Here is a 24990-nt window from a genome sequence, read left to right as displayed (position 1 = left end):
CAGACAAGGGTGCCCGCTGTCTCCTATTCTTTTTGATTAATATATCGTGCCCTTAGCTCAAAGCCTAAGGCAAAACAAAGAAATTTCCCCCTTTGCAGTGAACGGGTTTTCTAGGAAATTAGCCCTGTATGCCGATGACTTGATCCTGTTTGCCTCTAATGTCAATCAAGCCTTATCGGCACTATTTAGGGAAGTGCAGGCTTTCTGTAAACTGTCGGGGTATGAAATCAATAGCAGTAAGACTGAAATTATGACTTGGAATTCACCAGTACAGGGGTTTAGGGTTTCAAAGGAGTTAAGATATTTAATGCGAAGTGGGTCGCACACCGCTCGTCATACTAGCAAATAGCCCCATAGGATTCTGGAGGATGTAGTGACAGCGGCGGGTACACCTATGCCACGAGTAAAAAGTTTAAAATGCCATCCCTGGACACGTGTTTCGAGGTAATTGCCTCTCGTCAGCAGGGAGCAGGTACGTATGCGGGGTGCTGTAGACTGCCAAAAATTATCAGGTCTAGTACCTCTCACGGCGCACGGGTGCGGGATCCGGGCTCGTCAACCCAATAGCTCAGGGAGCTTTAAATACAAAATGCGAAGTGGGTCGCACACCGCTCGTCATACTAGCAAATAGCCCCATAGGATTCTGGAGGATGTAGTGACAGCGGCGGGTACACCTATGCCACGAGTAAAAAGTTTAAAATGCCATCCCTGGACACGTGTTTCGAGGTAATTGCCTCTCGTCAGCAGGGAGCAGGTACGTATGCGGGGTGCTGTAGACTGCCAAAAATTATCAGGTCTAGTACCTCTCACGGCGCACGGGTGCGGGATCCGGGCTCGTCAACCCATAGCTCAGGGAGCTTTAAATACAAAATGCGAAGTGGGTCGCACACCGCTCGTCATACTAGCAAATAGCCCCATAGGATTCTGGAGGATGTAGTGACAGCGGCGGGTACACCTATGCCACGAGTAAAAAGTTTAAAATGCCATCCCTGGACACGTGTTTCGAGGTAATTGCCTCTCGTCAGCAGGGAGCAGGTACGTATGCGGGGTGCTGTAGACTGCCAAAAATTATCAGGTCTAGTACCTCTCACGGCGCACGGGTGCGGGATCCGGGCTCGTCAACCCATAGCTCAGGGAGCTTTAAATACAAAATGCGAAGTGGGTCGCACACCGCTCGTCATACTAGCAAATAGCCCCATAGGATTCTGGAGGATGTAGTGACAGCGGCGGGTACACCTATGCCACGAGTAAAAAGTTTAAAATGCCATCCCTGGACACGTGTTTCGAGGTAATTGCCTCTCGTCAGCAGGGAGCAGGTACGTATGCGGGGTGCTGTAGACTGCCAAAAATTATCAGGTCTAGTACCTCTCACGGCGCACGGGTGCGGGATCCGGGCTCGTCAACCCATAGCTCAGGGAGCTCCAGAATCCTATGGGGCTATTTGCTGGTATGACGAGCGGTGTGCGACCCACTTCGCATTTTGTATTTAAAGCTCCCTGAGCTATTGGGTTGACGAGCCCGGATCCCGCACCCGCGCGCCTTGAGAGGTACTATACCTGATTTTATTTTTTGGCAGTCTACTTGGCACCCCGCATACGGTCCTGCTCCCTGCTGACGAGAGGCAATTACCTCGAAACACGTGTCCAGGGATGGCATTTTAAACTTTACACTCGTGGCATAGGTGTACCCGCCGCTGTCACTACATTCTCCAGAATCCTATGGGGCTATTTGCTGGTATGACGAGCGGTGTGCGACCCACTTCGCATTTTGTATTTAAAGCTCCCTGAGCTATTGGGTTGACGAGCCCGGATCCCGCACCCGCGCGCCTTGAGAGGTACTATACCTGATTTTATTTTTTGGCAGTCTACTTGGCACCCCGCATACGGTCCTGCTCCCTGCTGACGAGAGGCAATTACCTCGAAACACGTGTCCAGGGATGGCATTTTAAACTTTACACTCGTGGCATAGGTGTACCCGCCGCTGTCACTACATTCTCCAGAATCCTATGGGGCTATTTGCTGGTATGACGAGCGGTGTGCGACCCACTTCGCATTTTGTATTTAAAGCTCCCTGAGCTATTGGGTTGACGAGCCCGGATCCCGCACCCGCGCGCCTTGAGAGGTACTATACCTGATTTTATTTTTTGGCAGTCTACTTGGCACCCCGCATACGGTCCTGCTCCCTGCTGACGAGAGGCAATTACCTCGAAACACGTGTCCAGGGATGGCATTTTAAACTTTACACTCGTGGCATAGGTGTACCCGCCGCTGTCACTACATTCTCCAGAATCCTATGGGGCTATTTGCTGGTATGACGAGCGGTGTGCGACCCACTTCGCATTTTGTATTTAAAGCTCCCTGAGCTATTGGGTTGACGAGCCCGGATCCCGCACCCGCGCGCCTTGAGAGGTACTATACCTGATTTTATTTTTTGGCAGTCTACTTGGCACCCCGCATACGGTCCTGCTCCCTGCTGACGAGAGGCAATTACCTCGAAACACGTGTCCAGGGATGGCATTTTAAACTTTACACTCGTGGCATAGGTGTACCCGCCGCTGTCACTACATTCTCCAGAATCCTATGGGGCTATTTGCTGGTATGACGAGCGGTGTGCGACCCACTTCGCATTTTGTATTTAAAGCTCCCTGAGCTATTGGGTTGACGAGCCCGGATCCCGCACCCGCGCGCCTTGAGAGGTACTATACCTGATTTTATTTTTTGGCAGTCTACTTGGCACCCCGCATACGGTCCTGCTCCCTGCTGACGAGAGGCAATTACCTCGAAACACGTGTCCAGGGATGGCATTTTAAACTTTACACTCGTGGCATAGGTGTACCCGCCGCTGTCACTACATTCTCCAGAATCCTATGGGGCTATTTGCTGGTATGACGAGCGGTGTGCGACCCACTTCGCATTTTGTATTTAAAGCTCCCTGAGCTATTGGGTTGACGAGCCCGGATCCCGCACCCGCGCGCCTTGAGAGGTACTATACCTGATTTTATTTTTTGGCAGTCTACTTGGCACCCCGCATACGGTCCTGCTCCCTGCTGACGAGAGGCAATTACCTCGAAACACGTGTCCAGGGATGGCATTTTAAACTTTACACTCGTGGCATAGGTGTACCCGCCGCTGTCACTACATTCTCCAGAATCCTATGGGGCTATTTGCTGGTATGACGAGCGGTGTGCGACCCACTTCGCATTTTGTATTTAAAGCTCCCTGAGCTATTGGGTTGACGAGCCCGGATCCCGCACCCGCGCGCCTTGAGAGGTACTATACCTGATTTTATTTTTTGGCAGTCTACTTGGCACCCCGCATACGGTCCTGCTCCCTGCTGACGAGAGGCAATTACCTCGAAACACGTGTCCAGGGATGGCATTTTAAACTTTACACTCGTGGCATAGGTGTACCCGCCGCTGTCACTACATTCTCCAGAATCCTATGGGGCTATTTGCTGGTATGACGAGCGGTGTGCGACCCACTTCGCATTTTGTATTTAAAGCTCCCTGAGCTATTGGGTTGACGAGCCCGGATCCCGCACCCGCGCGCCTTGAGAGGTACTATACCTGATTTTATTTTTTGGCAGTCTACTTGGCACCCCGCATACGGTCCTGCTCCCTGCTGACGAGAGGCAATTACCTCGAAACACGTGTCCAGGGATGGCATTTTAAACTTTACACTCGTGGCATAGGTGTACCCGCCGCTGTCACTACATTCTCCAGAATCCTATGGGGCTATTTGCTGGTATGACGAGCGGTGTGCGACCCACTTCGCATTTTGTATTTAAAGCTCCCTGAGCTATTGGGTTGACGAGCCCGGATCCCGCACCCGCGCGCCTTGAGAGGTACTATACCTGATTTTATTTTTTGGCAGTCTACTTGGCACCCCGCATACGGTCCTGCTCCCTGCTGACGAGAGGCAATTACCTCGAAACACGTGTCCAGGGATGGCATTTTAAACTTTACACTCGTGGCATAGGTGTACCCGCCGCTGTCACTACATTCTCCAGAATCCTATGGGGCTATTTGCTGGTATGACGAGCGGTGTGCGACCCACTTCGCATTTTGTATTTAAAGCTCCCTGAGCTATTGGGTTGACGAGCCCGGATCCCGCACCCGCGCGCCTTGAGAGGTACTATACCTGATTTTATTTTTTGGCAGTCTACTTGGCACCCCGCATACGGTCCTGCTCCCTGCTGACGAGAGGCAATTACCTCGAAACACGTGTCCAGGGATGGCATTTTAAACTTTACACTCGTGGCATAGGTGTACCCGCCGCTGTCACTACATTCTCCAGAATCCTATGGGGCTATTTGCTGGTATGACGAGCGGTGTGCGACCCACTTCGCATTTTGTATTTAAAGCTCCCTGAGCTATTGGGTTGACGAGCCCGGATCCCGCACCCGCGCGCCTTGAGAGGTACTATACCTGATTTTATTTTTTGGCAGTCTACTTGGCACCCCGCATACGGTCCTGCTCCCTGCTGACGAGAGGCAATTACCTCGAAACACGTGTCCAGGGATGGCATTTTAAACTTTACACTCGTGGCATAGGTGTACCCGCCGCTGTCACTACATTCTCCAGAATCCTATGGGGCTATTTGCTGGTATGACGAGCGGTGTGCGACCCACTTCGCATTTTGTATTTAAAGCTCCCTGAGCTATTGGGTTGACGAGCCCGGATCCCGCACCCGCGCGCCTTGAGAGGTACTATACCTGATTTTATTTTTTGGCAGTCTACTTGGCACCCCGCATACGGTCCTGCTCCCTGCTGACGAGAGGCAATTACCTCGAAACACGTGTCCAGGGATGGCATTTTAAACTTTACACTCGTGGCATAGGTGTACCCGCCGCTGTCACTACATTCTCCAGAATCCTATGGGGCTATTTGCTGGTATGACGAGCGGTGTGCGACCCACTTCGCATTTTGAGTTAAGATATTTAGGTATAATCATTACACAGGAGCTAAAAGAACTGCCCAAAATAAATCTAGCCAGTCTCTAGCGAGGTTAATATCCTTTTGAAGAGATGGCAGAATCTTCCACTCACTCATTATGGGAGGACAAACCTGATTAAAATGTGTGTTTTGCCCAAGTTTGCTTACCTTTTTAATAATATCCCCTTCACTTTTGATAAAAACTTCTTAGTTAAAATCCAGGGAAAGATCTCCACTTTTATCTGGGCTGGCAAGGGGATCAGACTATCGTGGAAAAAGCTTAGACGGAAGCTTTCACACGGTGGCCTGGGTCTGCCAGATTTGCAACTATATTGCTGGGCATACCAATTAAAGAGCTACAGGATGCTTTTTCTCAGGCCAGATGATACTTTGATCAGTAACCTATTTAAGGCTATGCTGCCGGATAGCTCACACAAGGGTTTCATATATAAATTTTGTGCCCCTGAATTTTATTTCCGCCTGAAGGATTTATTCGCTGTTGCCAAATTATGGTTTGACTGCCGCTCAATCTTAGGCATCCCGTATTATAGTGAGTGGGCTCCTGTATGGGACTCTTCGGGTACCCCTGAGTGCCTGCAGGATACTCTATCTTAGCCTTTGAAAGAGGAGGGTATTGTGAGCTGGGGCGATATAGTTGTAGGACGGTACTGCTTGCCCTGGGACACTTGGAAGAACTTAATCAATGGCAGGTTGTCTAGATTTAAATACTATGAAATCGCATCATGGTGCAAGAATCAACAGTGGCATCCTCCCGGAGATAAGGCAATAGAGGATGACCTCCAAGACCTGAACCCAAGGCGAAATGCACTTTGAGTGATATTTGTAATTGTTTTGTTTTTTTTGTCCTCATTTATGGAAAAGTTTAGGTAAGAATAGACAATATTCCCTCTTTTTGGATTGTTTCTGACTAGGGATTTCTCTCACATGTCCGGTAGAAGGGACTGCCTTCTAATCTTAAAGTGAGATTGTGTCTTAAAATCTCCAAATTCCCCAGGGAAATCACTCATGGAACCACCATGGTGATCATCCCAGAATTTTCTTTGTTGCATCTCAAGTAATCATCGGACATCCTTTCCTACCCTGCTGCTACCTTTCATCTTTTAATATGTTTTTTCCCCACATTTCCCAGAATTTAATCCTGTTGCTTTTCCCTCTGGATTAATCCAGTTTTCTAAATGTATCTACAGACGATCACCATTCAGTTTGAGTTGGAGGGCAGGCCAGTATCCATTTTATACATATCTCTCGCCTAGCCAGTAAAGATTAGCATAAACAAAAATTGTTTTTGATTATTATTTAAAGCGGGAGGAGAGCCATTACCTCCCACCATACCAAAAATTGCAGTAATTATGCTTACCTCAATGTTCTGTCCTAAAGCTTTATTAATAGTCTTACCCACTTCTTCCCAGAATATACCAAGTTGAGAGCATTGACGTAACATCCGGATGTCATCCGCCTTAGCTTTACCACACTTTGGGCAGGTTTTCACCACTTGCCTGTTCATCTTGGTTAGTTTTTCTGGCGTCCAATATGCCCTGCATAAATTAAAAAGATGGTTCTCCCTGAGTGATGCAGATTCTATTATACGCCATAATTAAGAACAGGATACTTTCCATAGGTCCAATGATAAAGCAAATTCCTCTTCTCCTGCTTGGATCATGAGCTAGTACCATTTCAATATTTCTTTTCTTGCTAGGTCACTTTGTAGCTCTTTTTCCATCTCCATGTTATCTTCTTGAGACTCCTCCAGGCCCTTTTCCCAACTTGCAAGTTGATAATATTTGAACCTGGACAGTTTCCCATCCGTACTTGCTGATATGGTGTCCCAGCTTGTCAAGGTTCTTGCTTGAATCAATTGTGCCCACTTTGTTATACCTGCCCTTTTTAAAGGGCCTGCTAGAGGATCTTTCAAACATTCAGGAGTTCCCGGTGAATTCCAGATGGGTGCTTGGCTACTGTAATATGGAATCTTCAATGTTTTCCTTATTTCGTACCACATTTAGCAAGCTGCACCTAAACCTTTAATTAGATTTTTTTTAAATACTTTGGGTGGCCGAATTTGTATATACAGCAGTCCTCATCTGTAACGACTTTTAAATATGGGTTATAAAAGGAATGTTCTTTAAGAATAATCCTGATGTTTTTAAATTGAAAAGCTCTAAAAAAATATAGGAGGTCGGGGCTAGCAATACAACCTTGGTCTTTCCTCCTTCGTAGTTTCTTCCATGCAATCTTTACTCCTTTTGAGGCCCATTTAAACCCATTGATTTCACCTTGTATCTTCTTAATCCACTGAGTTCTGAACTCCAGTGGGATAGCGTTAAAGATAAAGGAGAATTTAGGCAGAATGGACATCTTCATAATATTGGATCTCCCCACGAATGATAAAGGTAGGCAGCTCCAAGATCTTAGCAGTTTTCTTGTTTCCTTCGATCTTAAGTCAAAATTTACTTGGGCAATGTCATCAATATTTTTCAATATCTCAATCCTCAAATAATTAATAAAAAAAATTGTAATTTCTGTTGATGGTTGGGAGTTCCACTCCATTATTTCTGTTTTCTGGTGGTTAACCTGATACCCGGAAACCTCTCCAAATTCATTTAACAAATTTGTAAAGATAGGAAGAGAAGCTTTCAGATCACTTGTGAATACCATCAGATCGTCGGCGTAAAATGCCACTTTTTTTTATCCCAACCCTTAAAATTAAATGAGATAACACCTTGCGATCTTCTTATAACGTTAGCTAATGGCTCTATGTATAAGTTCAATAAATAAGGGGAGATTGGGCAACCTTGCCGCGTCGCTCTTTTAATTCAAAGCTCTTTAGTGAGGTTTCCATTTATGAGTATTTTTGCCACAGGGGCTGCATATATATTCATTACTGCATTTAAAAAGTTGTCGCCTAGTCCAGAATGAAGTATTACTTTGTGTAAAAACATCCAATTTACTCGATGGAATGCCTTTGCGGCATCGAAAGTAAGAACTGCAAGAGGAATGTTTTCGTGGGTGGCAATATCGATAGCTCCAATTAATTGATGGGTGAGGTCATGCATTTGTCTCCCCTTAATAAAGCCTTTTTCATCTTCGTGGATTTAGTGGCTGGTGTTGCGCGCTAATCTTGTTGCTAAGATCTGCGTATAGATTTTATAATCATTGTTTAGGAGAGATATGAGTCCATATGACTCGCATTTCAAGGGTTCCTTTCCTGGTTTTAAAATTAAACTGATGGTGGCATCATTCCAGGTTTTTGGGAGGGCTAGGAATGACCTTTAGAAAAAATTGTATTGAGTAAGTCCACTAATGTAGGGGCCAATGGGGAGGGAGAACATGGCAGCCGGCTGAGAGATCCGGTCGCGAGCTCTGTGGAATTAGGCATACAATTGATTAAATCGGCCCCCGCAATTTGAAGCTTTAAGACTATAGGTTTATGCAATAAAGGTAACTCTCCCTGGTTGCCGTAAAGCAAAGGTTTTGAGCTCATTTTTCTGCTTTGTGCCCATGAGAGGGACTTTGATTCCACAACACCGGTTCTCTATCCCACGTAGTTACGGAGCAGGAGCCAGAGCCGGCAAAGAGCCGTGTCCTGAGCTCTCGGAGACGTGCACCCACAGAGGAGGTGTGTGGGCGGAAGCTGCAGCGGGACTGCTCTGCAGCCGAAGAGCCACGGCTAGAGTTGTTTACCGAGGTCCCACAAGTGACTGGATCAACCGTCCTGTAACAGCTAAATGCAGCGAGAAATGTAAAAGGGAGAAAAAGGAAGTAAAGAAAGTGAAGGAACTGGTGTGCATGACACCGGTAAGGGGAAGCGAGAGGGGTAATAAAGTTGACTCTGTGGCTTAAAAATCCCCAGTTAGACCCCTAGCAGAGCACTCTTTGCAAGCCATAGCTCTCACAGCGGTTTTAAAAAACACAAGGGAACAAAAAATCCCCCATAAAAGACCCCCCCAAATTTAAAAATCATGGCTTAAGTTACTACATAAGGAGCAGGCATTTCGTTTCCGAGATCGCAGGGGAGCAGGTCAAACCTCCTCAGGAGAATATCGGGTCATAACTCCAACTAACCTTACAACAAAAAACAGCAGGAAATTTGGTTATAGGCGGAAGACTTAGAAATCGAGGGGTGGAAATACCACAGTTTTATCAACTAAAGCCGCTCAGACTAGACAAGGGGCAAAAAATAAAGTGACACCCTCCCTCCGATCCTTCTTTAAAATGCAAGAGAAAAAAACCACCTAAAAATTCAGTGTCTGAAGAGAAGAATTGTACTAGTGGGTTCAACGAAATGCAAGCTACGGTGCCACCCCCTAGAGTCGAAGGAGTAGAGACATACAGCCGATTTCAAGCCCTAATGTAGAGTGACACCGATGGGGGTGACTCCTCAAATAGCCCCTAGGAAGGTCCAGAGGTAGAAAATACTATAAGCCAGAGTATACCTTTAAATAGGCAAGAGAACAATGTCCACAAACTGGTGTGGATAATCTGTTTTGGACCTTAATTGGAGAGATGAGAACAATCTTTGCCAAGTCAGAGAAAAATCAAGAAAAGATTCAGGCAACCTATGAAGCGCTTGAGTCAAAAGTAAATTCCTTAATGGACAGAGTACTTTTGATGGAAACTACAGTGGAAAAAATCGGGAAGGATGTAAATGACTGCCAGGGAGAAATCTGTACCTTATAATCAAATGAGAGGGAGCTCAGAGAAAAGATTGAAACACTGGAAAACAATGCAACAACGCAAGAAGAAATAATCTGCGAATAGTAAATGTTCCAGAGGGTTTGGAAGGATAGAAAATAGGACATTTTGTGGTAAATCTATTGAAAGATTATATCCCTGGGATGGATGAGAAAACTTTAGATAACGACATCCAAACAGTGCATAGAGACCCCGTCAGACTATGTAAATTAAGGAAAAATGCTCAGAGAATACTAGTACATTTTAAAACCTATACTTTGAAAGAAAAAATTCTGAAAAAATTCTGACTGATGCTCTAAAACCATGCACTTTCGCAAAAGAAAACTACAACTTTAAAATATGTTCTGACCTATCAAGATCATAAGTGGTGGTATGCACACAGTATTTCTCACAGTGTAATCCATTTAGTTTGATCAATTTTTTTGTCAAACTTTACGATTTGCGTGCGGAACTGGGCCGTGCCTTGCCCTGAATACACCATCATTAGTGCAATCCTGTGGGGAGCGCGTAGTCCACGTTCCACTCCCAGTTGCACTGCGTTAGTGGATACCAAACCCTGCCAATATTTCTCCATTTGACCATGTTCGCCATTCATCTGATTTTTAACCACAAAGTTTAACGAATTTTTATCTCGCTTTCCTGATCCACATATCTAACATAATGTATTTTGGAAGCTTCTCATATTAACATGTGCCCATCCGGACCTCTTCGTAAATACGATTACAAAGTACAAAGGGTAGTTCAGAGCAGCAAATCTTTATTCAGAATCCAATGCATTTTGGGCTTCTTTCCAGCCCTTCGTCAGGGGTAACTGTAAATCAACAATTGCAAAAGTTAATCATTACTACTTTGTGCCATTAGCTGCTGTAATCACATAAATCTGTGTTTAATCTTGCGCATATAACATTTTGTACTAAAACAGGCAGTTCACATTAAATTCAATGAAAAGACCAGGTGTCAGATCCCTGTGACCGTCTCAACATTATTCCTCACTCCCCCAACAAAAATTAAATATCGGCATGGACCATTTGTCATCCCGCGTTCCGAGTGGTATCAGACTTTCATACATTCCTTCAAACGACCTTCCCTTAAACAGGCAGTTCGCATTCAATTAGATGGACAGACTAAATTTTCAATCCCTGTGACCCTCTTAACCTTATTCCTCACTCCGCAGACAAAAGTTGAACATCGGCATAAACCATATGTCACCCCGCATTCCAAGTGGTGTCTGACTCTCATACTTTCCCTCATACAATCTTCCTTTAAACATAATTTAGCAATCGTCCACTATACCCCGTTCTTATCCCGATCTTCAGTCCAGCTGCTCATTCTCAACTGCAATCACATTTGCATACTAGCGATTTCGCTCCTATTAAGAGCCACACAAGATAGGCAGTGGGAGCTGGGAAATTACATGCAGGATCCCAGGTATCTGGGGGCGACAGTTCAAATGAAATTCCCAGCTTCACTAAGGATCATTTGGAAAAATCAGACATATAACATTAAAGAGTCAAGAGAAGTAGTCAATCTCATAGAGCAAATTAAATCCCCAAAATAGGGGTCATTTCTAGTATATAACTAAAGCCTCGTGATGACCGCGCTCGAATAGGACACATCAGCTTTGTCCAATGACAGTAGGGAGGGTTCTCCAGGGGTGGGTGGTGATAAGTATTTTTGTATTTACTCACACCTTATTTTCATTTACGTGGGGAGCATTTGGGAACACAATACAAGACAAATTGTCTGATATGCTGAATACAAGTTTAGACAAGATTGCGACAAAACAATAGAGGCTTTTAAAAGAGGATGAGAAAAAAAAAGAAGAAAAAAAAGAGAAAAACACATAATGAAAAAAATCAATGGCCAAAATTCTGGGAAATAACACAATAAAAATGACGTCCTAGAATGTTAATGGCCTCAGAGTAAGGAAGAGATGTCAACATATTTTTTGAATATTTAAAAATAGTGAAATGTGAAGTTATAATTTTGCAAGAGACTCATTTTTCAAAAGCAGAATGGAGTGAAAATATGAAACATCAAAAGTGGGCTGATAGCTACGTTTGTACTAATCAAGCTTAACTGTATTAAGGGGGTAGCAATCATCTTTAAAAGATCGTCAAAAGTAACAATCTTAGAAGAGTATATTGATTCAATGGGAAGATGGGTAGTTGTTAAAGTAAAAATAGGGGAAAACCCATATATTATTGCCGGGTACTATGGCCCATATACAGATGACCCAACCCCGCTTCAAGCCCAACTAATAGAAGTATCTGCCCCAATTATTTTGGGAGGAGATTGTAATCTATTATTAGATCCTAAAACATTAAATCTCCCTAAAATGAAAGAATGGCTGAGTGGATTTAGAGATGACCTAGCTTTGGTGGAAGTATGGAAAACTAATAGAAATCAAAGTAATAGATTCACTTATAAAAATATAAAGTATGGTCATGTATCGAGGATTGACTATTTTCTGATAGAGAAATCAATAAGTAACAGTGTTAATACGTTCGAACATGTACCTACTCACTTATCTGACCACTCCCCTGCCCACATAGAAATAAACCAAGGGCCTCCCCAGGAGGTTACAAGATGAACCCTAGATTGTACGCTTTTCTTAAATAAACAGGTAATAGACAAATTAAAAACTATAACTGAGGAATACTCTGAGAATAACATCAACAATGAAACTCCCATCCAAGTAGTTTGGGATGCGTATAAAGCAGTAATAAGGGGACCCCTCATAGATTTGGTGGCCAGAAGAAACAAGGAGGCTAGACATAAAATATATCAGTTAGAGACAGAGATTATAGATCAACATAGGATCCGTGAGGCAGCAATGTCCAATCTAGAACAAGAAAAGGCAGAGGAAGGAATTCATAAAAAGATAAATGGCCTGTCTAATTTATTGGAGGAAAGGGCCAGGAAAAAGTGGGAAGCTAGTAACCTAGCAAACTACGAATATGGGTAAGGCAGCAGGAAACGTCTTGCATGGAAAATCAAAACTGACTCTAACAGAAATATGATCATCGCAATACAGGGAGATAGCATGGGAGGACAGGTAGTGGACGACCTAGGGATCGAGAAAGCCTATACAGACTTTTTTCAGTCCCTATACGATGAAAAACTTGTGGTACCTAGTAATTTAGTTGATTCCTACTTGAGAGAATCTGCAGTTCCAAGGTTAGATGCAGAAAAATGGGAGATGCTGACTGCAGAAATTACCATAGAAGAAGTGAGTCATGTTTTATAGAGGCTGAAGAGAGGGAAGGCAGCAGGCCCAGACGCACTACCTAACGAGCTATACATGGTTTTAAAAGAAAGCTATTTTTTATTGTGCAAATATTACATACATTTCACAGAAAAATAGAAACATTTAGACACTGCTTCTTCACCCTGTATAAGTCATACCTGAAATGTCCTCCACTGCCTTGATATCTTTCGGACAATAGATGCACATATATACAGTGTCACATAAAAATGTGCATTTTTACAAATTTGTTATTTAAGATTTTTTTTTATTTTTCTAAAAGTGTTACAAACATAATCAAAAGGTATGTGCGGTTGATAAAGAAAAACTAGATTTTGTAAATGGTCAAACTTTATTGGAAAAAAAATATACCAAAGATATTGCATCGAATGTTAAGGGTGGAAAAACAGTACTTTACATGCACACAACTTCAGATGGGGCAGGTGTCACAATGTGAATGCTCTGGGGGATACAGCACAAATTATTTGGCTACCTGCGACCATGAAATTTTATCCCACCTTGGAACCCTATAAAGGTTAAAAACAACTCACATACACCAATGTTGTTAATGAAGTGAAGCTTAATGATAATTGATGGTTTCAGTCATCAAGTAATCAGGATTAATTTGTAAATGCAGCACTTGTGTTCTAGCCCAATAAATGTCAGACAGCTAAATCTGATTGATCTTTTTATACAGTTAAGTTGAATTTATATTTATATTCATAGTCATATACCCCTACAATTACAAACTGACTTAATAGCAAGTTCGACCAATGACCATGGCAGGCCGCTGGTTGTACATGATGCTGCTCTGTAGTGGGAAACTTTGCTTCCAAAGTGTTTTATGAGGTTTTTTTTCAGCTCTATACAGATTTGTTGCATTAATTATTAACAGTTTATAGTATGACTAATTAACATTTTTCCAAGTAAGAAAATAAATACAGCCAACCACTTTAAAAAGATGAAAGGATATTCAGAGAATGTTGGGAGGAGCATGGCCCGAGATATTGAACATAAAAATGCATTAATCAGAGGAGCATCACCATACTCGTACACTATTGCGTAGGAGGCAGTTCTCAGAAAGGGCCTATTTGGGCAGCCTATTTTAAACTCGCAACAATAGAAATTAAGGAGCTTATTTACAAGGCACTTTTTTGACACACTGGCAGCACAGTGTGCCTGCCCCTATTTACAAGGCCACAGGAAGACATCTTGCATGTTTTTCCTTGTAAATATGGCCCCCTTTCACGTATTATGCTGCATTAAAGGGGATTTCCATGGGTGTTGCTGTGGGTGTTCCCAGGTTGTATACCTGGGTATCCATCAACATATGCCTCCCCAGGGGAGGTGTATGGGAGGTGCAACAAGGAGCAATACCTTTATTTCTCCTCGTTTTTCCTTTTTGAATGTGTGCTGAATTCTGAAGAACACATGGAAAGAGAAAAACACCTCTTGTGATTGTTTTTGTGTAGGCAGGTGTCCCTTCCTGCACAAAAATAATCACCCCTACATTGCAGACACCCTTGCACAATGACGCAAGGCTATCTGTGTAGGTGTATGGCAGCTCATTGTGTGCCAGCGTAGGGGAAAAGGACAAGAAGGTGTCTTATCTTGTAGATACAACTCATTCCTGTCTTTTTCTTTTGACGCACACAAGCCCATCAGGAGGTGTTGCTGTGCTGCCGTGCATCAAAATATTGTAAATGAGGGCCTATATTTTCATGAATGTATGCCTTGTGTGCCTAGCCAGTCCCCCATAAATATTCAAATGTACAAATAAAACAGATGGAAGCATTATGCCTTTTCTGCAGGTCTATGAGCAACCTCTAGGTGTCCGTTTAGTAACTCAGGTGCTCCGTTAGAAGTGGCTTGTGTCACCAATGCATCAAATCTTTTCATGCATTGGTGGCACAATCTTTGCTCCATATTTACATGGTCACATAGCTTTGAGGATGCACCACTTTTTAGCTTTGTGTGACAATAGGAGCATGCAGCGGAATTGCCTGCGCCAAGTAAGCATTAATATATGCAAGGTAGGTGTTCTGTCATAATTTCCAGCATAAAAGTGGTGCATGGATATTTCTGAAATTTTTTAAAAATGACGTAGTGGGTGCAGAAGTGGTGCGGAATTGCAGTAACGCGTGCAGGAAATGGCGCATAAACTTTGCTATATACAGAGACGCTGTATGGGACAGTTTTGCAACTAAAACTACACCATGGAGGTAGTTATTTTACAGCTGAGAGTCGCACGGAGATGACCACCACCATCCACCCCACCCCAAACACTCACCCCACCTCCCTCACCACCACAAATGCAACACAGGAGAAGGGACCTCATTTATCACTAGAGGACCACTCTGATAGGACTCACGGAGGAGGAGGTAGTCACTCTTTCCTGGCTGTGGAGGCAGTCTTATGTAGACCTGCTACACCCGATTGTCCCAAGGCCACAGCCAACAGCTGACAGGGCTACCAACATCCCTCCACAGGTGAAGCACACAACGGTACTGCATATGCTGACTTCAGGGTCCTTCCAGACAACAGCCATCAGAGTGCCTGGAATTTCCGAACCATATTTCTCCTCATTCCTTCATTCCGGATATGTACCACTATCGGCAGGGCAGGCTTTAGGGCTGTGCGATCGGTGCATCTGTACTGGGAGCTGACCTGGAGTGGGGGCACTGACCTAAGGGTGGTGGTTGCGTTTAGCAATAACTTATGATTTAAGCACCTGCTGCAGAGTTCCTTATGCATTCAGCTTTCAAGCAGCAACAAAAATGTCAAGATAACTCTTGTGATTAATGTTCCTGCTAGGGAGATGGGAATTACGTTTAGCGATAGTTTTAATTTGCCATAAAGCAGTGCAGAGGGTTATTATGCCTGCTGCAAAGAACAGATCTGTATATTTTGTAGACATCTGCGTGGATTAGTAAAGCCAGCCTTTATCAGTGCTTTGAAACATATTAAGGGGTCATTAGTATATCGGGCGGATCGCCACAGCCGGGCTGGCGGTGGCCACCGGCCCGGCGGTGGCGATCCGCCCGCCAAATGCCCCTGGCAGAAAGACCGTCTGCCGCTTTTCCGCTGGTTGGATTCCCGGCCAGGTGGAAAAGGGACACATGGCTGCGGTTGGATGCCTTTCCATGGTGGAGACTCTGCCATGGAAAGGCTTGTGGAAATTCACGGTTGGGGCCCATTACGGGCCCCCGGGGGGTTTGGGGGTAGGGGGCTGCACTTAAGGGGTACTCATTGGCGATGCCTGTCACGTTGTGCAGGCCAATGCACAACATGCATATTTAATATTTAACTTATTTAACATTGTGGGTGCTGCAAGAAGCACCGCCTGCCACAATTTTAAATATGCAGGATGCGACTGCCATGGTGGTGGACGCATCCTAATGGGCACAGCGGGACGTCCGCACCTCTTGCGGGCGGTCCCGTTTACCGTTACGGTGGCGGGCGGACTCACCTGCCATCGTAATGGACCCCTAAATGTTTGTTGGAGAGGGGCCATGGAGAGATGAGAAGCACTATTGCTGGGTGAAAGTGTGGGAATCTGAGGAGGATGTCATTAGGGACACCATAAACAATTGTAGTACCACCAGAGCTGAAGCCAGTCCTGACAATTGGCAAGTCCACACATGTTGTGTGAGCACATAAAACTGAGTTGTCACAAGTTACTCCAAATAGACATCCCAGAAAAGAACAGGATCTACATCAAAGTCATGAACTAGAAGTGTACGATCGATCAGCCCATGCTCAGCATTTGCAATAACATGGAGTTTTGTAAGAAAGAAGTGTCAACCTATCAACAACTGAATGATTAACACATATTGTGAAAACAATGTTAGAGATATATATGACACTGTACCTACACATAATGTGCATGGCCTGCCATGGATCAGTAACAGTTCTCTAAAGTATTGACAGTTGTCCTTTAGCTCTACTTTCAGCTGACCAGGGATATGGCATCCAGCCATGTATCATGACACCCCATGCATAACCCAGACAGAGCAGGAAGAGGCCTATGATCAGGCTCTCAGCTGGGCCTAGAACAGTGTCGAAACAAGCTTTGGAGTGCTAAAGAACAGGTTCCACTGCCTAGACAATTTGGGGGGTAGATTGCTCTACACCCCCCAATTGTCTGCAAGATTATCTTGGTCTGTGTAATACTACACAACATTTGTGTGCAGACTAATGCCCCCCGGGACGGTGACACAACTTCTAGACTTGATGGGGGATGCTGATGAAGAGGAGGACGCTTGAGACATCAATAATAGAGCTGAAGGCAATCTCAGACGTGCACACATTGTGCACATTTTATTTACACAAAAAACATGTTTGTGATTTGATCATGAAACAACATGAATGAACGTTTCAACATGATAATAAATGTTTGAAACTATCACTTGTCTTTCTGTTCATGTCACATTTTCTGGAAATATCGATCTCTACACATTCCATCAACTAGGAGTTGCCCTCAGAAATGTACAATCATGTTGTATGCCAGCATCAAACCCCCTAAAACAATAAACTGTGGATTGTCAAGTGTTGTGTGTCACTTGCGCCTTGACCAATTCCAAAGCACTATGTCAGTCAAACAAACAAATTTCAGTTGGTAAGGTGACACTCTAGTAGGAAAGGTTAAACTATACTACGATAAAGTGAAACTATCGCATGAAAGGTGAATGTCGGAAACATCACTTTTTGTCATGCAAAGTCACATTGGACTAAGAAATATGACGCAATGGCATGTAAGGTGATTTTCATGTATAGAATGTGATTCTTGTGTAGGAAAACAGATGCTTTACTACTAAACATGATGCAGGAGTGGAAAGAGCACCCGCCGGAAGCACAGCATCTAAAACAATGCCCATAGCGTAACTAGTGACTTGGACATTTGTCTAGCAAGGCATACAAAAAAACATGCTTTAGTTTGAAAAATGATGCATACAAAATTATTGGGTCGCATCCACACAGGAAATTATGTAAATGGCTCAGCCATGCTACAAGCCAGGAAGTGTGAAGTTTCTTTCACTTACGTTCTTTTTGGCTGTTATTGGTGGCGGAGGTTTCTAGTGTTTCCTGGCGAGTTTGGTGGTGTTTCCTGGCCATTTAGTTGTCTGTGCATTCTGTGTCCTGATCCTAAATTGTGTCCTATTTTTGATTTTGTGTTGTTTTCTGTTGTGTATTGTGCAGTGTCTGTCTAAATAGGGGTATTAGTCATAGTTATGGGGAAGAGGTAGTGTTTTTTTTTATTTGTGGTGGGGTGGTTCATTCATGTAGGGAGATGTCCGGCATGGGCGGAGCCAGGAACCTGACCAGGGAGCAGTTTGGGGGCTGCTGTGGCTCATTATCTGATACCTGCGGAGCATGATAGGAAGTGGAAGCAGAGTCCTACTAGGATACCCTACCCAGGAGAGGCGGAACTGGTGGGAGAAGGTGCGTTACCAAATGCAAAAACAGTTTGGGGTGGATTGGAACCTCCACCAATGCAAACACTGTTGTGCTGATGTGAACTGGGAGCAGGATCTCCTTGATTACTTGGGCCTAGAAGTTAGAGGGAATGTTGGTAAGTTCCCATACACCACAAGCTTGTAGCTGTTTGCCTTTAGCTAAAAACGAATAATACATTTGTAATTGAAAGGGCCAGATATGTATTTAGGTGACTATGGCTTGATATGCACTAACTAAATTATTTACAGACACTGAGGTGTCTATTTACAAACCCATTGTGCTGTCGGTGAGTCACTTTTTTGATGCACCAGTGGTGCAGTGTGCCTGCCCATATTTACAAGGCCATGTAAAGCCACTGTATTTGGCTTTTCACAGGCTTGTAAATATGCCCCCCTTTTACACTTTACTCTGAGTGAGAGGGGCATTTCATGGGTGTTTGATATGGGTGTTCCTATGCAACATCCATGAAACCTGACAAATTCACAGATTTACAAGGTTTTGTAAACCTGGGAATGCATCAGAATCCTATCCATTCCCAGGGGAGGTGTAAGGGAGGCACAACAAGGAGAAATACCTTTATTTGTCCTTGGTTTTCCGTTTTCTAGGTGTGCTGCATTCTGCAGCACACATATAAAGAGGAAAACACCTCTCATGATTGTTTTTGTACAGGAATGTTATCCTTCCTACACAAAAACAATCACCCCTACAAAAACAAGCACCATGGCGCAAGGGAGTCTGTGTTGGCACATGGCCGGCCATTGTGCACCTAGAAAAAAGGACAGGAATGTGCTGTTTTTTGTGGATATGGTGCATTCTTGTCCTTTTATTGTGACACACATCAGCACAGCAGGAAGGCTTGCTGCACTGCTCTGCGTCAATAATAAATAAATAAATAAGGCCCTGAAGATGACACAGCGGCCTGTCCACAAGACCATCATAATTGGTAAAGCAGGCCATGCAATGCAGGAAAAGCCCATAGATGAGTTAGGACCCTTCCTGAAAAGTGCAGGGAGTGGTGCCACCCAACTCTGAATTGTGTGGCCCACCCCACATATTTGATGCATGGGAGCACACTCACATTTCAGGCCACAGGTTAGACAGGGTGTCTGTGCCCCCCCAAAATAGTCACACATATGTCTCTGTTACATAACTACATTCTCATACTTTTATGAGCCTCTCTGGGCCATAATTGAGTATTGTTCATTTACAGTCCGCTGCTCACATGTAATGAGCTAAGTGAAGGAGACAAACAAGCATTTCTATAGTCTGATGTGGATAGGCTGGTAAAGTTTATGCATGAACTTGAGAAGGCTCCAGCAGTATCTTACTATGTGGAGTGTGGACAATCAATTTGGACAGTTGTATAGGTGTTAAAGCCAGGCACCCTAGTACCATGTCACAATATCATATGTGATGTGCCTGCACTCATCTGAATATACTGCAACATGGCATACATATGTCCATCATAAGGGCATCCCAAATGTGCCTTGTGCTACAAGTCCAATGTACCGACAGTACTAGGCATTTGTGTAGACAATGTACTGTGCGTCATATGTTCATAGTATACATTTTCAGCATTCACAGGGCCATATACAATGATTTTGTCTTGTTGGTGGACCAAATCCATTCACCAATGAAAAGATTGCAACATTCGGAGATTCCAATGCTACCGGTGAGCGTCAACTCAATGTTATTGTGATCGGTAATGATTGTGTATGTTTGCTGAAATGGTTTGCTGTGAGATGTGCAAGGGGCATCATCAGTATGCAGAGATGAGCAGCACCGTACATGTAGACTCATGACAGGAGGAGGATAAAGTTCCATCTGCTCATAACAGGCCCAAATTGCCATCTGAAATGTAGCAATGTCTGCTTGCTCACATGATGTATGACTCTTAATATGCTGTGCTACTGTTATGTCAGCGATGGTGTTGAGGCGCTTGGCACATGTACCAACACGTGCCCTAATCCCAATTATTGTAATTGATTATAATGTCTGTCACCCATACTATGTTCCGCAATTGCCAACATGTTACCCCAAGTATGTGACACAAATGTTGCATGGTCTAGGCTGTGAACTCCGTGAGACGGTATGTGTTCCCTGGTCATATCTTTGCTGGGACACAGGTGTGGTTGCAGTGCAACACATATCCATCACCAAACTTCCAATACTCTAGGGCAGCAGGGTAGCAAGGAGCTGGATGTCGCTAGCTCGGGGACATTTCCATTACTTTTTAGGCTTTGGTGAGACAGAAGGCCAATGTGTAAAGTCCCATAGGCATGTATGCACTGTGTTGACAGGATACAGGCCCTTCCACGTGATGAAAATGCTGCAGGCATCCATGTGTTATCACCTGGATTCCCCTTTATTCAACAATTTCTTGCAAAAAAACTGACAGATACAGCACTGAACACTTTCTAATATGCATTCTATGGCATGCATGTGCATACTCATCACATGGACTAAGTATGAGTTGATGTGCTTCTTGGTAACAATCAGTACAGGAAGGGTAAAACAGACTTTTGACTATGTCATGGAGCACATGTTCTAGTTTAATTTTCAATAGTCAATCTACGATATAGTGGTGTTGGCATGGCCATGTATTAATCTCTCTGAAGAGAATTACAACAGGTCTGTTGAAAGTGAGGTAGATCACAACAATCTGCTGATGTTTCAAATACCTGCCACTGAGTTTATCTACCTCAACTCACAAAAAGTGAAGGACTAAAAACTCATGACAGAGGGGACCCTAATGTAAGCAGTTATGTCTGTGTCTCTGTCGAAAGAAGAATAGAGGGGACAATCATATTTTTAAATACTGCCCTCACCCACTATTTAGTGGCATGCTTCATCATAGGGCCGCTTCGACGCCCAGGTGCAGACCAACACACTGAGCGCAGCGCTGAATTTTTTTGAAAGAAAAGAACAAGTAAGAAGAAAGGTGAAATGAGGTAAGGAAAAGTTTTCCAGAGAGGGATCACTAGTGCAGAAAAAGTGTGTGCTAAAACTACCTCAGGAAGTAAAACCTACAATCCTTTTTTTTTTTGTCTCCCTTGGCAGGATAAAAAAATTAAAGAGCAGGGTGTATGGGAGAAGTTAACACTCCTTACCCCCTACTGCATATACTAACATGTTTTGGCCAATTTTTACTGGCCCTTCGGGGTCACTTGCCTTCTTCAGGGTCATGATCCCTCGTAATCTTTGCTCTAGATTTCCAAATGAGCAATTTTGTGAAAAAGTGGTTAAATCAACCTTACTAATTTGTCAGTAACATATTCTTAATTGATATCCGAGTTTCATGGGAAATCTCTGAACCGACCGTTGTGGGGACACTGCCCTGTAGTCACACATTCGTCAAGGGACGGTGTGTCCAGAACATGCCACTCCATGTCCTCCGCTGTTGCCCCTGAGTTTATCTATTCTTCTATGTGTGTTGCCTGTGCATATGCCATACAATGAAGTATTGGTGGGTCATAACTCACGTATCTGCTACACATCACTCATTACACTTATCTGTATATCCCTGGATTGTACACTCTGGCATGTGTCATGTCATACTCCAGGGATAACATAGATGGACTATGTATACCATTCCATGTGTACATAACAGCATATACTAATACCTGTCCTCATATGCACATGGCTACATGGCAATGAAGCCTGTCACTGGCTTTTCCTGTTCCCACACAGTTACCACCTGTGTGATTTACCATTGTTATCTTAGGGAAAAGACATGCTTCTCATGATGGTCGGTCATAATACGTTACATTTGTGTAAGTGTGTTAGGCAGCCCATGCCACTTGTGCTGCTAATAATGAATGATTCATGTAAATGTAGTTAAGTGTGACAAATAAGCTTTGTCTGATTCATACGTCCTTCCTCTCCAACAACCAATATGACCCCAGAAGGGGTAAAGGCATTTAGGCTCTGGCTGGAAAGATATCAGCACATCTGGAAGGTGGAAAATGTGTACAGGCAAATAGGGAGACCTTTGAGAGAGCCAGGGCAGCAGGTAGCTGGATGTCGCCAGCTTGGGCACATGAAGTCCCAAAGAGGGCAAGAACCATCCGTCCTGCAGGAGATAGACATGCTGGCATCCCAGGATCTGTCACAGTACCCTCCATTGTACCACTACTCTGACCCTTCTCTGCCCCACTACCCAGACCCTCCTCTACCCCACTACCCAGACCCAGCTCTGGCCCACTATCTGGACCCTCCTCTGCCCCACCAGCAGTGGCAGCACAGCCTAGTGCGGCTCAATCCCGGCAAGTTATGGACATGGTGCACCAGTTGTAGAGGGTCCAGCAGGACAAGAACTTGAAGGTGGGCAGAGGACAATTGCAGCTAGCAGCACTGCTGCAGGTGGGGAAGAGTTTTGCAGCAGGCTGTGGACTGCATTGAGCAACAGATGTAGGTCCTCCCTTAGACTTCCATGCCCTCACTAGTTCTTTTTGATACATTTTATAGTATAGGCTTATAGCTTAGGTTAGGATAGTCAGTGGTATGATGGTCGGTCAGTTTAGGTATCGCTTTTTAATATAGGTTTACTAGTGATCTGTGTATTAGGTGAGGATATGGGTGGGTAGTTTGATAAGTGGGTGGAGGGGTTGATGTTTAGTTTGTGTTTATAGAAAAAAATACAATAAATATAAATTTGTTTGGCTTTTCATGGTTAGGTAGTTTAGGTATTACTGTATAGTCACACATATGTCTCTGTTACATAACTACATTCTCATACTTTTATGAGCCTCTCTGGGCCATAATTGAGTATTGTTCATTTACAGTCTGCTGCTCACATGTAATGAGCTAAGTGAAGGAGACAAACAAGCATTTCTATAGTCTGATGTGGATAGGCTGGTAAAGTTTATGCATGAACTTGAGAAGGCTCCAGCAGTATCTTACTATGTGGAGTGTGGACAATCAATTTGGACAGTTGTATAGGTGTTAAAGCCAGGCACCCTAGTACCATGTCACAATATCATATGTGATGTGCCTGCACTCATCTGAATATACTGCAACATGGCATACATATGTCCATCATAAGGGCATCCCAAATGTGCCTTGTGCTACAAGTCCAATGTACCGACAGTACTAGGCATTTGTGTAGACAATGTACTGTGCGTCATATGTTCATAGTATACATTTTCAGCATTCACAGGGCCATATACAATGATTTTGTCTTGTTGGTGGACCAAATCCATTCACCAATGCAAAGATTGCAACATTCGGAGATTCCAATGCTACCGGTGAGCGTCAACTCAATGTTATTGTGATCGGTAATGATTGTGTATGTTTGCTGAAATGGTTTGCTGTGAGATGTGCAAGGGGCATCATCAGTATGCAGAGATGAGCAGCACCGTACATGTAGACTCATGACAGGAGGAGGATAAAGTTCCATCTGCTCATAACAGGCCCAAATTGCCATCTGAAATGTAGCAATGTCTGCTTGCTCACATGATGTATGACTCTTAATATGCTGTGCTACTGTTATGTCAGCGATGGTGTTGAGGCGCTTGGCACATGTACCAACACGTGCCCTAATCCCAATTATTGTAATTGATTATAATGTCTGTCACCCATACTATGTTCCGCAATTGCCAACATGTTACCCCAAGTATGTGACACAAATGTTGCATGGTCTAGGCTGTGAACTCCGTGAGACGGTATGTGTTCCCTGGTCATATCTTTGCTGGGACACAGGTGTGGTTGCAGTGCAACACATATCCATCACCAAACTTCCAATACTCTAGGGCAGCAGGGTAGCAAGGAGCTGGATGTCGCTAGCTCGGGGACATTTCCATTACTTTTTAGGCTTTGGTGAGACAGAAGGCCAATGTGTAAAGTCCCATAGGCATGTATGCACTGTGTTGACAGGATACAGGCCCTTCCACGTGATGAAAATGCTGCAGGCATCCATGTGTTATCACCTGGATTCCCCTTTATTCAACAATTTCTTGCAAAAAAACTGACAGATACAGCACTGAACACTTTCTAATATGCATTCTATGGCATGCATGTGCATACTCATCACATGGACTAAGTATGAGTTGATGTGCTTCTTGGTAACAATCAGTACAGGAAGGGTAAAACAGACTTTTGACTATGTCATGGAGCACATGTTCTAGTTTAATTTTCAATAGTCAATCTACGATATAGTGGTGTTGGCATGGCCATGTATTAATCTCTCTGAAGAGAATTACAACAGGTCTGTTGAAAGTGAGGTAGATCACAACAATCTGCTGATGTTTCAAATACCTGCCACTGAGTTTATCTACCTCAACTCACAAAAAGTGAAGGACTAAAAACTCATGACAGAGGGGACCCTAATGTAAGCAGTTATGTCTGTGTCTCTGTCGAAAGAAGAATAGAGGGGACAATCATATTTTTAAATACTGCCCTCACCCACTATTTAGTGGCATGCTTCATCATAGGGCCGCTTCGACGCCCAGGTGCAGACCAACACACTGAGCGCAGCGCTGAATTTTTTTGAAAGAAAAGAACAAGTAAGAAGAAAGGTGAAATGAGGTAAGGAAAAGTTTTCCAGAGAGGGATCACTAGTGCAGAAAAAGTGTGTGCTAAAACTACCTCAGGAAGTAAAACCTACAATCCTTTTTTTTTTTGTCTCCCTTGGCAGGATAAA

This window comes from Triturus cristatus, chromosome 2_2 (genome assembly GCF_964204655.1).
Source record: "Triturus cristatus chromosome 2_2, aTriCri1.1, whole genome shotgun sequence".
Classification (NCBI taxonomy): Eukaryota; Metazoa; Chordata; class Amphibia; order Caudata; family Salamandridae; genus Triturus; species Triturus cristatus.
The sequence above is the reverse complement of the archived record's forward strand: the minus strand, read 5'-3'. Positions refer to the sequence as shown.